Genomic DNA, 14,546 nt, shown 5'->3' with positions numbered 1-14,546 from the left:
TGGCAGCTTCCTCCAGCCAAGAAGACAGCCCTACCCTTGAGCTTATCAAATGTTTTCCCAGCTTTGTGTCACCTGCAAACTGGAGTGCAATGCATTCTACCACCTCTGCCATGATATTGCAAAGACATGGAGCAGGACAGACCTCTGCAGTACTCACCACAGGCACCCAAACAGGGCACAACATATTTACCCCTGATAATCCAAACAGTTTTTTACCCAGGTAGTCACCCACCCATCCAGATCATTATGTCCTAGCCTGAATATTGATGAAATTTGTTCCTTCATGCTCTTAACTAGAGTAGCAGAATCTAAATAACCAGACAAGAAGAAGCTTCATCCTAGAGTCCTGTTTCACTTCTCTGTGTGGAAGGGGAGATTCAACTAATTTATCTTCCATGGACCTACACAGTCTTGCTTCCAAAGGTGCTCTGCATAGCAAAATGATGGGCCAGGTGGGGTCCCTCAGGTTTGCACAACTCCCAGGATGAAGACTGGGTGTGGTGTGGTCTTTGCCAAGGTCTGGAAAAACTCTTCATAGCCTTTATGCCTCAGTAAATTATCCTGGAAGGTGGAACGCAGAGTCAATGCACAGGTGGTATATGTATATATGGAACCTGTCAGTAAATGTCTCTGCCTAAAGTTGGGTTCAGTGTGGGCAGGAGTAGTACAAAACCAACAATGACTGTCTCTCTGCATTCTTACTTGTCCAGGAAGGATGGTAAAATTTAGCTTTGGCACGACTGGAGAGCCATGAAGCAGGAAGTTGAGCACAAAAACTTTACAATTATTCCTCATGGTGTCCCCCAGAATCCTGCAAGTTTGCAGGGCAAGAGTTTCCTCTGTAGGTTTAAAACACAAGAGCAAAAGCTACAAAATGGCAATTAAGATTCTCACAGAAGATTATGTCTTTTCTCAGCTGTACCTCATGAATCACTTCTTCTGATTAGCTTGCACCTTCTGTGAATCAGCAAACTAAATGAAGCATTAGTTGTGCTATCAAAGTAACCACTTCCTTCAAGTAGATGACTAGTTTCTCCAGAAATTGTCCAAATCCAATGAAATCACAGACAGAAGATTAAATTAATTTTATGAAAGACTTTTTCAAGCTAGTTTGTGGCAGTCTCCTTCAGGAAATTCTACAACGTCCTTGTGCAGCAGAGAAAAATACAGAAAAAAAGAGCAGTGCACAATAACAAGAGAAAAAAAAGAAAAAAAAAAAAAAAAGGAAAGGGAAAATTATTTTTAAAACCCCACTGCAATTTAGCAGAGCTGATTACTAAATAAGCAAGCACTAAAAGCAAATATTTTTCCTGTTTTTCACTGATGCGAAAAACCACCATAACTTGAGATGCTCCTAATTATGTCAAATATTGGAAACCGTCCCAGGTTTCTCAAGACATTTAGCCAATTTCCCATGGAACAGCAGAATGTTATCATGCACATCAGAAAAATAGGCTTCATATACATGAATGGGAAACCCAAGCTAAACAAAAGTAAAATAAAATGTAGAGTTACAAAAACAATACCTATCAACTTTACTAACCTGGGAATATTTTTTTTAGATCCTGCTGGATAAGGAAACAGACACAGTGCTGATTCACACAGAGCTCCCCACATTCTCCATTCTGCAAGATTTCTTGTCAAGATTTTGTTTCAGTGCAAATCTCCTGGTAAAACCACCACCTGACATGTAGAACACAACATTTAATAAGATGGTTTTCATTAGAACACAAGTTCAGCAAAAAGGATGGAAGCATAGGATGTTTGCTTTGTGTAAGGGTGATCATGCAAACATTTACATCAAATGTGTGCAATTTGTTACTTGAGTGATTACAAAAAAAAGGAAAGTTGTATATAGCATAACTTTTCCCTAAATATAACCTATTACATTGATTTTCTTTTCTATCCAATGTTCCAATTTTCCGCCATTAAAAGTGAAAAAATTTGTATATATCCATTAGAAAGCATCTGGATACCTACCTAAAAACGTCAAAAAAACTCCACAGATTAAATTATAAAGAAGAACTTGAATTATATTGGCATTTTATCCATAGCATTTTCCTTTATGTAGAAAAGATCCCTTATATGCCTCTAGATTTAGTATAGATTAAAGACATTCCTAGTGTATGTAAAAAATAATTTCTATTTTAAATACTTCCTAAATGTGAAATATGAGTAGCATTACATTATTTTGGCCTTCTGTACAGTAAACATTATTTTGTTCATGTCTCTTGTTTATATCATATTTACAGATGAATATTTATTCAATAGCTATTTGTCCCTTTTCCTTTTCACTACTGTAATCAATAGATACAAATTTTGGAGATGTCTAATTTTACACTCCAGTTAAAACAGTAATTGCTAGGGAAGAGCTAGACTCGAAAATCAGGCACCACATAATCCTTGGCAGAGAAACTAGGAAATCAAATGGAATTTTGAAGATTTTTAATATCCAAGCAAGCTCCTAAGACTGGGATAATTTCAAACTATTTCTATCAGAACTTCAGATGCCTAGAATAAAATAGACCTTGCAGAGGTTTCTAACATAGAATTGTCCTTTAGTAAAACCAGAGGAGTCAGGGTTTCTAATTTCACTTTAGATTAAAAAAAAATTGACTGGGGATTTTAAGATAATGCTTCACAAAATTTCATGTCTGTGAAAGTTTTATTCATTAAAAACGTTTTTAGTACACAGTATGTTGCTAAAATAGAGTTATAAGCTGATGCACTTGCACTGCATTTAACATTCAACTAAATTAGAACAAAGTTTGCTGCAAGTTAAATGCAGAAGACAGTATTAATCTAACACAATACAGTCTTTGCATCTCAGTGAGTTACTCTTTTCTCCCCTTATTGTGAGTGGAACTGTTTCTGTGGTTCACTTCACTTCATCCTAAATTAAGTACTTCCAATTTGCCAAAATGGCTTTTACTCTAAAAGCACCCATTGTCTGATGAGGAGTCCACAGGGAAGTAGCTTGGGGTTCTATACTGGAAACACTTAAGAAACAGTGAAAATAATGTCTATCAGATCACGCCTTTTATCAGAAAATGTGCATTGGAGTTGATTTGGATGTCCCAGAAATGGAGCTAGGCTTGGTAAAGTCAGCCTAGAATCACGGAACCATTTGGTTGGAAGGGACCTTTAGAGGTCATCCAGAACAAACTCCCAGCAATAAGCAGGAGTACCTTCTGTTAAGTCAGGTTTCTCAGAGCCCTATCCAGCCAGGCCCTCAATCTTTTCAGGGATGGTGGATCTACCACCTCACAGGGCAACCTGCTCCTGTCTTTCAGCACCCAGCACCCTTCCTTTTATCTTATCTAAATTGACCTTTGCTTTTCTTTTCTTTTTTAAGCCCCTGTCCTATCACAGTATACCCTAAAAAATGTTCCTATCTTTCTTAAAAGCCCCTTTCAGGTAGTGAAAGGATGCAACAAGGTCACAGTGAAGTCTTCTCCAGGCTGAACAATCCCAGTTCTCTCAGCCTTTCCTCATAAGAGGGATGCTCCATTCCTCTAATCATTCTTGTGGCTCTTCTCTGGACTTGCTTCAAAAGGTCTCAAAAGGTTTCTTTCTTGAGCTGGGGACCCCAGAGGTGGATGCAGCACTGCAGGTGGGGTCTCACCAGAGCAAAGCAGAGCAGAGGGGAAGAGGGGAAGAATCCCCTCTTTGAGTGCACATTGCTGGGTCACATTCAGTCTCTCATCCACCAACATCCCCAAGTCTTTCTTGCTCCTGATCTGTTCATCCCCCAGCCTGTATTGATGCTGATGGTTTTTCCAAACTGGGTGTAGGACCCTGCAGTTTAATTTTTTAAACTTCATGACTTTCCCATGGACCCATTCCAATCTTGTTCAGGTCCCTCTAGACAGCATCCTGTCCTTCAGGTGTATCAGTCTCACTACTCAACATGGTGTCATCTGCAGGTTTGCTGAGGGTGCACTCAGTTCCTTTATTTATGTCATTGATGAAGATAATAAACACTGCTGGTCCCAGCACAGACCCCTGAGGAGCACCTCTTGTCACTGATCTCCATCCAGATATTGAGCCATCTGTGGGTGTAGAAGGAATTACAGGTGACCTTGTCCCTGATAAGTCACAATCGTACTAATTACCAAAGAAGAGGAACAGCCTTGCCCTTAATGGGTCACAGCTGTGATAATAAAGATAAGTGTGATAAAAGGGGGTGAGCTGGATCTTAGAGTTAGAGAGCATGGAGAAGGAGGACCTGGAGGAGCTCTGAGGAAGAAGGCATACTCCACAGATATGCAAAGAGCAAAATGAGGGAGAGAGTTGCTGTAGTAAAAGATCTGCTGTGAGGTCAGTCTGGGTCTGGTGGAGTCAGAGCTGCTGTTGGAGCTGCAGTCACAGCTGAGCTGGGTCAAAGCTGTGCTCAGAGTCTGTAAACCAACACTTGCAGTCACAGTCCAGCAGGAAATAGCCACAGTCAGAGCCTGCAGTTGGACCCTGCAGTAGAAGCTTGCTGTATTCAGAGTCAGGATGGCAAAACTGTGAAGAAGAATAAACTGGGACCCTTCTCTTGTTGTTCAATGAGAGTCTATATCTTGGCTCATTTCTACCCCTAGTGAGAGGTCTGCTGCAACAAGCCATTGACAATTCTCCTCAGGATGTAACCATCAATGCCTCATCCACTAAACATCCACCAATCAAATCTATATCTTTCCAATTTAGAGAGTAGGTTGTTGTAGGGGATCATGTCAAAGGCATTACAAAAGATGACAGATGATATATCCCTTGTCAGAGCCCTTCCCTTGTGCACTGGTTTAGTCACTTCATCATAGAAGATCACTAGGTTAGTCAGACAAGACTGTCCCTTGTTAATGCTGTGCTAATTGTCTTGAATGATCTCCATGTGCCTTATTCTAGGAGGGTCTGCTCTGGGATCTTCCAGGGCACAGAGTTGAGGCTGACAGGTCCTTAGTTACCAGAGCCTTCCTTTCTACCCTTTAAAAACGGGTTCAGTGTTTACCTTTTTCTGGTCTCCTGGGACTTCACCTGACTGACATAACTTTTCAGATATCATGGAGAGTGGCAATTACATCATCCAATTCCCTCAGGACTCTGGGATGCATCTCATCATATCTCATAGGTTTATATACACAATCAGGTTCTTCACACCATAATGAACCTCTTTTCATGATCCTCTCTTACAGAGAGAGGAAATTTCCTTTCCCCTGTCCCTGCCTTGCAGACCATCCACTTGAGAGGTGTGGGAGGAGAGATTACCATTGAAGACTGAGGCAAGAGCTGAGTCCCTCAGCCTTCTCCATTGTTACCAGTGTGCCACTGACACTCACTGTGGAGGGGGTACCCTCTTTGTTCTTCTCTTTCTGGCTGACATAGCTGTTATTCTTTACATCCTTCCAAGTCCAGCTCCAGCTTCCTGACTCTGTTTCTACACCCATCCTCTTCCCAGGTTACCTGTCCCTTGTCCCCCTGCCTGTGCATTTCCTTCTTGGCCTTAAGTCTGATGAACAGGTCTTGACTTAGCCATGCTGAGCCCTCCTTGTCTATTTTCTTACACTTAGAGGTCAAGAGTCCTTGTACTCTGTGAAAAGAGTCTTTCAAGATCTGTAAACTCACGTGTGCTGCTGCCAGCCATCAGCTTGTCTGTGTCTGATACCTGTACTGTGCCACAGAGAATGTGAAGACATTTTTTTTTTTCCAGACCTCAGAAAATAAAATCTCAGGAAATAAATCCTTTCTCATTTCCTGGTGTCCCATGAACAGTGAAGTAAAGTGACTTCTTGTTTGAGATGAGCTGTAGAACAGCTAATTATCCACACAAGCAAATGGCCTGATGCCCTTATCTCTCTGAGAAAACAAAGCCTGAGAACTAACTAGGGAGGGAAAAGATAGATAGGTACACATTATTGTGTCCCTCTGTACATGAATGCTGGGTAAGGGGAGGGGATGATTTGTGCCTTGGCAGTTCTTTGACCTCAGACCTCAGCTGGAGTGATGCAAAATGCACCTCAGTGCTTCAGAGTGGTGCAGAGCTGATTCATCGAGGGTGACTCACCCTGTTAAGGATGTTCCTTGGCTGTAAGGCTGACCAAAGTACCAGAGAACCTGGAAAGTTTGTGAGCAATGCAATTAAGTAAAAAACATTCTGTTCAGAAAGTCATACTGTTTTCAAGAGTTGCTGCTCCTGATTTTTGTAGGCACAGCTGCTCTTGGGGTGCCCCATGACAAGCAAAATGATGCAGGATAACACAGGCACCTGAACAGCTCTCTAAGAGGGCAGGGGGAGAGCAGCAGATAGAGAGAAATTTGGCAGGATGGTATTAGGTAGGACTTGCCTATATAATAAATATGTGGGAAACCTCCATTTTGGACATTCATTTTAGTGCAAGGAGTGAAGGGGAATGGGGGTCACAGCCTGTTAATCCTGTTGGTTATTAGCAAAACCAGCAGGCATGTGCCCACAGCTTTGCCAAAGCAAGCACCCAGAGCACCTCACTTGTGATTCATCCACAGGAAGAGCAGGACAGAGCACTAAGGGATGGCTTCATCATCTGACAAGCTCATTGCCTTCACTGTTAGATGTTTTCAGGTTTGTCTGCTCTTCACTGTCATGGCTTTTACAACTTTCAAATGTCTCAATTCACTTTAATTAAACTCTAAGTGTAATAAAGCAGAGAGCCCATGAACTTTCTAATTCTTTGTATTTTTTTTCTTGGACTTCACACTGCTCTCAAATCCTATATTACAGGGATTTAGAGTGGGGTCTTTTTTACTATTCAAGCCTTTTTTTTTTTCTTTTTTTAAAGTTAAAACATTATTCCACATTTTCCCAGATCACAGGCAATTTTCCTTGGTAGGGAAGGATAACATATTTTTTTATCCTGCTCTATAGCATGAGCAGAACATTTAAGGTGTTAGTATGCTGAAATGATAATCAAGAAAATAAGGAGTGAACACCATAATAATTTGGCTACAGATTTGATTTATAAAGTGAAAAATCAACCTTTCCACAAAGCCACTTCAGAAATAACGTTGGGTTTACAATTTTTATTCAGATAAAGTCAAAGAGAAAAAAGTAACAGCTGGCCTAATCTAGTAGTTTATTTACATATAAAAGGATGGATGTGATTTTTGCTTTATAAGAAACACATTGGTTTTGTAGTGGTAGCATATGTATTGTACAGTTTGCAGCATCAATGACATTAACAAAATCTTGAAAGTCATAAAACTTCTGTTCTGCCTGCTGTTGCTCACCTGTTGTTCTGTCAGAGAGGAGAATATATTATCCACTTCCCTAAGAAGGAGCAGCAGTTGTTTGCACATGGAAGATTAGCATGGGATGCTGCCCTGCTGGAGTGTAGAAGGTGTTAATAATCTAAAGAATATGAACAGCTGTTTTCTTTACAGTAATTAGGATATATTTCCTAATTGACTACACTATGAATTCACTTATCTTCTTTTTTTTTAACTGAAACTTCCATAAAAGTAATCCATTTACTCTTTTTTTTTTGTTGTTGTCGAGATTTTTTCCAATTTATAGACTTATAAAATTCATAAAATGAGTATAAAAATCAAAAAAAGATGCAGTGATTCACAAGTACTGTTTTCTAAGATTTCATGTATTTTATCTTAATACAAACAATGTGAACAATAGCATTAAAATGTAAAGGGCTACCTCCACAAAAGAGCTCAGGAAAGAATGAGAGCTGAAAAAATCAAATTTTTGAACCTCCCTCTTATTTATGGCAACCTAAATACCAAGTCTGTATGCCCAGGTTCTCTAGACAAGAGCACTGAGCAACTTCAGGTTGCTCTATTCCCTGGTAGAAAATACAGAAGAAACAAATGGATTCAACCTTAGACATCTCTGAAATTGCTAGATGTCAAGTTTCAAGCCCAAGGAACCCACTTTTTCAGCTTTTACTCTTGCAAGAATTTTAATTTATTAAATTCTTCTTTTGTCTCAAATAATGAATTTTGATATAATTGGGTAGGAAAAAAACTTACATTAAAAAGCTTTCTGCCATGGAATCATAGAACCATTAAGTTTGGAAAAGACCCTTGAGATCATTGAGTCCAGCTATTTACCCAGCACCACTGTATTTACCACTAAACCATCTGTTCAAGTGACACATCCACACACCTGTTGAACACTTCCAGGGATGGTGATTCCAGCACTTCCCTGGTCAGCCTGTTCCAATGCCTGACCACCTTTTCAGTGAATATTTTTTTCCTATTATTGAGCCCAGCCCTCTGCCAAGTACAATAGGAGGCAATCTCCTGTGATCCTGGTTCTTTATTCTTATAAAAATTCTTCATGAAAGGTACTTCCAGCAAAGTAGATTAACTTGTTAAAACCTGCTGTTTGAGGGACACTTAGGAGGATGTAATAGACTCTGCTTATTGCAGCAGCTGACAATGCAGTGCAGAAAGAATATGCATGCAGATTTTTGAGTGAATAATTTATATTTCCCACTCCACTTACCTTTTCTCAAGGAATTAAAATTCAGTGCTGAATTAACTTCATGTTGTTGCAATAGGTTGGAGAGTTGTAATCATTACTCCTTCCCAAAATGGTTCATTTTGCTGTTTCTCATTCTGGATAACTAGCAATAACTTGCAATATTCTGTTTTTCTTCTATGCAATCTGTAACTCTTACTGTCTTCAAAATGTTTCTTTTTTAGTACATGGCTCAACAAAAAAAGTACACATCAGTTTAGGTTTGCAAACCTGAGAATAAATGGATTTATTCCATCTGGAACTGATTGACTATACTGTGTGTATTTAAAGTGCTGTATTGGAACTTGCAAGTAGTTTCTTTATATAAAGATGAGCATATACTAACAAGTTGTCTTTTTTTTTTTTTTTTTTCCCTTATCCATCAGCAATGATCCAGCCTCAGTCTGGTTCTTGTTTTTATCCTGATTAATCTCTTCAACTTCACAAAAAATGGACTTGCTACTTAGACCTACCCTTGGTTCATTCTGTCTCCTGCCCCCAAGAGTTCTTGGAAGTTGTGGCTTGAATTACACTAAAAAGCACCATAAATCTTGTCCACTGTGTCCCCATCTGGCACTTTGCCCATAGCACAAACTTCTCTGGAGATGCTGAGCTTGGATACTGGTTTGGAGCTAGTACAAGTGCTCTGGTGATATTTTGGATTGCATGGCATGGAAGATGACAGTAGAACTCAGGACTTACAAATCAGCCAGCACTAAAGTAATGAGAGAGGAAGATTTACTCTATTTCAGAGACTCACAGGTATTACAAAGCTCCAGTCTGCTCTCACTGAAGCCAGTAGGAGGCTTTCCTTTGATTTTAATAGGAGCTGCATCAGTAGAAAGAGTGAAAGGAGGGATGTAATTTCTCAAAGTAATAGCCTTCTTTCCCTTGCTAGGATGAACTATTCAGCTTTCCATCTCTCAGTGCACTCTTGTAGGTCTCAGCATTTTTGCTGGCTTGAATAACATCTGTTTCCATTAAGTGATGTATACAATGTAGGGCCATTTGATTATTCACACCAGTATCAATAATATAATTACTCTTTTGAAAACATAACCAACCTACACAGGCTGGCAGCAGGCAGGCATACTAATGTAAAAAAAATATTGAATTAAGTAATCATTTATGTAGGGATAATCTGGAGACAAAATACATTAGAGCTGTAGCTTTAAGCTAATAAAAGGTCATTTCCCAAATTATTATTCCTATAATTGACTTTAAAATATTTAATCTAATCTTAGAATTTTACACAGCCAAATGTAAAGTTAAAAATAATAAATCGTCTTAATTCTGATTTATTTAAACTATCAATCTAATTCAACCTAGTTTAGAGTCCCATTTCTACTACAGCTTTGGAATAGACTCAAGCAAACTCATCAATAAAAGGAGTCAAATGATATCTTCTTTAAAAGCTACATATGCAGTGCTGTAATGTTTAAGAACCAGGAGAGACCAGAATAAGTTTCAGAGGACAAATTGCCATGGTTTTTTCACTGGAAAAAAATTGTTTTGCAGAAATCCAGGAAGAAAAATAAGCTAAACAAAATTGCCTTTTTTTTTTTTTTTTTTTTTTTTTTTTTTGGTAGTGTCATTCTTATTCCTCTTAACATCTCAGCTGAAGATAAGTGGCACATTATAGGAAAGAAATGAGGTAGTTTATTCTTGTAGGTTTCCTTTAATTTATTTTTTTCTGTCTAGTAATTGTATTCTCCAATTTAGTGCTCCCATTGAAACTACTCCAAACTACTCACTGTTTCCTCACTCCCCCATTTCCCTCTCCTTTCCCTTGCAGGTGGCTGGAGAGGAAAATTGGAGGTACAAAAGGTAAAGGTCATGGATTGAGATTAAAATAGTTTACTGGAATGAGCAAGGAGGTAAGAAAATGAACAATACCTAGCAGCAATATAAATAGCAAAAGTGTACAAGAGAGGCAAATTATCCATATTCAAGTTCTCACCACTATTCCATGCAGAGCCCAGAAATATCAAACCCACCTCATTACTCCAACCCAAAACTCCTTCTCCCATCTCCAGGAAATGACAGGAGGTGGTACAGAATAACCTCTGGTCCTGGCCATGCCACCTCCTGCATGTGTAAAAATGAGCCCTGTCCTAGTTAGAACAGGACTCCTATTAATTTACAGGTTTGTTTTTTTTTACCCTACAGCCATCTATGACTTTTAAAAGGACTAAATAATTTGTTTCAACCATCTCAGCCATTTCATGATAAACAGATATTGGCCTGTATTGTTTTCAAACATGTGAGAAAATGTCCCAAAAATATTGAAAACCACAATCTTGTGAACACAATTAGCAAAGACAGCAGGGCATCAGAGCACTCTTACTGAGGTGGTGTTTGAATATGAGTGTAACAATGGTGAAAATATTTTCTGAAATAACTGATGGTTAATGCAGAGAAGCTTTTAAAAAAGAGTGTATGAAAGGTAAGCAAAGAGATACCAGTGGTGATTTATGTAAATTCATAATCTTTATAGCAAATGAGGCAAATATTTAAATCAGTGCCCACTCAGAAGTCCATAATCACATCAGCAAAAATAGTCACTAAATGACCTGTCCTGTTTAAGTGAGTTGTGTGTACTGATGTTTTGCAATAATACATTTGCCATGAGTCAGTGTCCATCCATTCAGCAAGTACAGGACATGTACAGGACATCTGCATATCCAGAGGGCAGCACATACTGATGTGGTTCCACACAGGAGCCACAGGATGCAAATAAATTGCCTTCAGATTTACAGTCACACATGCAAATGAAGGCATTTGCATCTGAAATAATGTAAATTATTTGGTTTGCCACTGAAAATTTGATAGACTATATAAAGACACATAATAAAAGAGAAGGGGATCCCAGTACTCTTCTGCTGTGATTTCATTGGCCACATCAGAGTAGTATTTGATATTTTACTTTAAGGTCTGGCTAATAAATAATGCTAATATGGCTTACTCTAGGGTTGTTTCTATACAAGTTCTCATGACTACCTGAACTCCAGGTAATAAAACATTAAAGTAACACAGGCTTTTCAACCTAGCAGACAGATCTGTTTATGTACACAGAGGCAGCACAAGCTCTGCATATGAATTTTATCTCACCAAAGCCCTATTTTTAAGAGCTGAGGGACTTCATAAGTGTCAAGTCCTTGGCTGAGTTAGGGTGATTTTATCTGAGAACAAGAGTATTTTGACAAAAGGGGATTATTCAAGAGTTCTGTATATCTTCAAGGACTTAGTCCCATACCCATTGCCAGAATCAGATGTATTGATTATATTTATTTTGCTTTTTCTCCAGATAATTACATCAACCCAAACATATTAGATAAGAGTTGTTCACATAGGCCCAAAATAGACCCAAATTATTGGATGAAGAAGAAAATATGATATATCTGTGGTAATTAGAGAATCATACATATCTGCAGGTAACTTATTTTTATCAGAATGAAAATGTAAACTTCAGGCTGGGGAAAAAAAAAAAGAAATCTTAAAGTTTACTGAGTTTGTCTCTCCAAAGAAAGTTAAAAGATTCATTATCTATAGCAGAGGAAAAAGTAAAAAATGTAGATATATAAGTAGTGTTCAGTATGTTAAAATGTTTCAGCTGGTTGTTTATTTAATTACTCGAGCAATAATTGGCACATCAAATAAAAACATAATTATATGAGAAGCATCCATAATTTCATCTCTTTTTTTAAAGTTAAATAAATTATTCAAAGTTCAGGGCCTATTTCCTATTACCTTACACAGTCCTCACATGTACTTATATTTCTCTCAGATCATAACACATTGACACATACTAAATAAAACTAGTTTCTGGTTCCACTTTTCAGTTTAATCTCATATGTTTAGAAAAACTTGTTAAGGTTTCATTTTTATACCATGACCTTGCCAAGGTGAGTCTTACATTCATAGCCTGGAGAAATATTGGTCTAATCCTACCACATGCTGTCATTCCATTGTAATAAAATCCTTAAACACATATATACCCTTAATGTGATTCAAATAGTCTGTGTCAAGGCTATGGTCTTTTAAGATTTTATTTCATTTTGGGTTTAGCTGTATGGATGAATTAAAGGTCAAAATAAATACTTCTTTTCCACTCAAGGATAGAAAATTGCAAAGGTTTTATATTTTCCATGTATTTCCATTTTATCTCTAGTGAATACCCACAAGTCTTAAAACACTGGCAGCATTTAAATTCAGGTGTCTCATTCTAAGGTTCCCTGTAAACTTGCAGTAACCACCTGCCCACTGCCAGTTATTCACTGATCTAAGCATAAGCAACAGTCTAAAAGGCAGAGAGAATCAGAGTCAGCCATAACAATGTGTCTTAAAAAATCTCTAGGCTGTCCAAGTCTTGTAGGACTGGTCTGCTTCAGGCAAATTTGATTGTCCAAGCCAATTTATCCATATCAGTGCAGCCATGGCATCAAGAAGACATGCATGCACAGTGAAAACCTGGCTGCTCCTATGGCTGTAATCACTTTTCCCACACTAACACAGCTTTGGAGCAAAGCCATTGCCAATATGAATTTTGTGTCACTCAGAAGCACAAAGAAGAAGCAAACAGTCCCCTTCATTTGGGATATCCTTTTATACCTACCTAATTCAAGATACTCTGTGTGTAAGACCTGTTGAACTGAGTGTGACCTAAGGATATGCTCATTGATGAAGACACTGAGCTGTTTTTACTCCACTAAAGGAGGGCTATTAATTCTGGTGTTCTTATATTATTAAAGCATTATAATCAGCTAGTGTGCTTCCAGCAACAAAGCAATACAGACAAGTGCTATCAAATTTTCCTTATGAAACCCTGAAGACATTTCCCAGAAGTGCATGAAAGGGTTAAAGGCAAAACTCTGCTCAGACTGGTTTTCTTTCTGTTCTCCTATTTGTCCATAAAGATAGCTTTAATTAGTACTTGCCTGGAAACAATTTTGGTATGTATTAAGTGTAATCAGTATGAAGAAAAGCTGATGAATAATTGCAAAAATAGCATCCAAACATCAAAGTCGCTTTTATAAGAAAAAATATTATTATATGAGATTGTACAGAAGTGTTGCCATGTCACAATGAAGTGCTCTATCTGCATGTCACATTAACATAGCAGTGGGAACAGTGGTTAATTCACAGAATCTCAGAATCATTAGGGCTGGAAGGGACCTCTGAAGAGTCCAACCCCTTTGCCAAGGCAGGGTCACCTAAAGCAGGTTACACAGAAATATTTATTCAAGACTTTCAAGATCCACACACCACAATCAGAGCTAAACCTTATGTCTCAGATTAAATTTCTCCTTATTTAAAATTTATATTTCAATTATATCCATTTCACGTTCACAACAAATTAAAAATTAAAAGAAAAAAAAAAAAAGAAAAAATAGTCACATTTGCTCAATGCTTTAACTACATTGCCAGATTTCAAAATCTTATAATTTTTGTAATAGTGGACATTGTCTTAATGTCCTGCTCCTATAACTAAGTGATCCCATGAGAGTCTACTGGTTTTTGAATTTGTATGTTTCTTGCCTTTGGTTAGGAACATATCTGAATACATAAATCTGTATTCCAAGAAGAAAAAGGGTGAAAAACAAGCTTGTGTTTACATAAAGAAAATTTTCAATGCATACAAGAATTTAGGGGGTGTGGAATGTGGCAGTTTGTGGACTTGGAAAACTGCAGATGTTGACAAACAATAGGCTCACAGTATTAAGGCATCACTTAAGGCAATATCTAAGCTACAGCTATTTCAACTTCCCCACAAAATTCCCTTTTTAGTAAGTGGGAAGGTATAGCAGACAACAAGGAGTGACAGGACACAGGGAAATGAACTGAGATGACCATGGAAAGTGAGCACAGGAACTGAGCAAGACAGGAAATGGAAAGACATGACAGCACAGAAAGAATGTGGTGAGCTGGCAGAAGACAGAACACTGTGTGTCCTGTCAAAAAAGGAAGGAGAAAGGCAAAGTAGGAGCAAAAGACTGGGTATTGTGCATTACTATACTTTCTGACAGGAGCAGTAACTAAGTGGTCTGTAGCAAATGGT

The sequence above is a fragment of the Oenanthe melanoleuca genome, chromosome 1 (genome assembly GCF_029582105.1).
Source record: "Oenanthe melanoleuca isolate GR-GAL-2019-014 chromosome 1, OMel1.0, whole genome shotgun sequence".
In the NCBI taxonomy this organism is placed as follows: Eukaryota; Metazoa; Chordata; class Aves; order Passeriformes; family Muscicapidae; genus Oenanthe; species Oenanthe melanoleuca.
The sequence above is the reverse complement of the archived record's forward strand: the minus strand, read 5'-3'. Positions refer to the sequence as shown.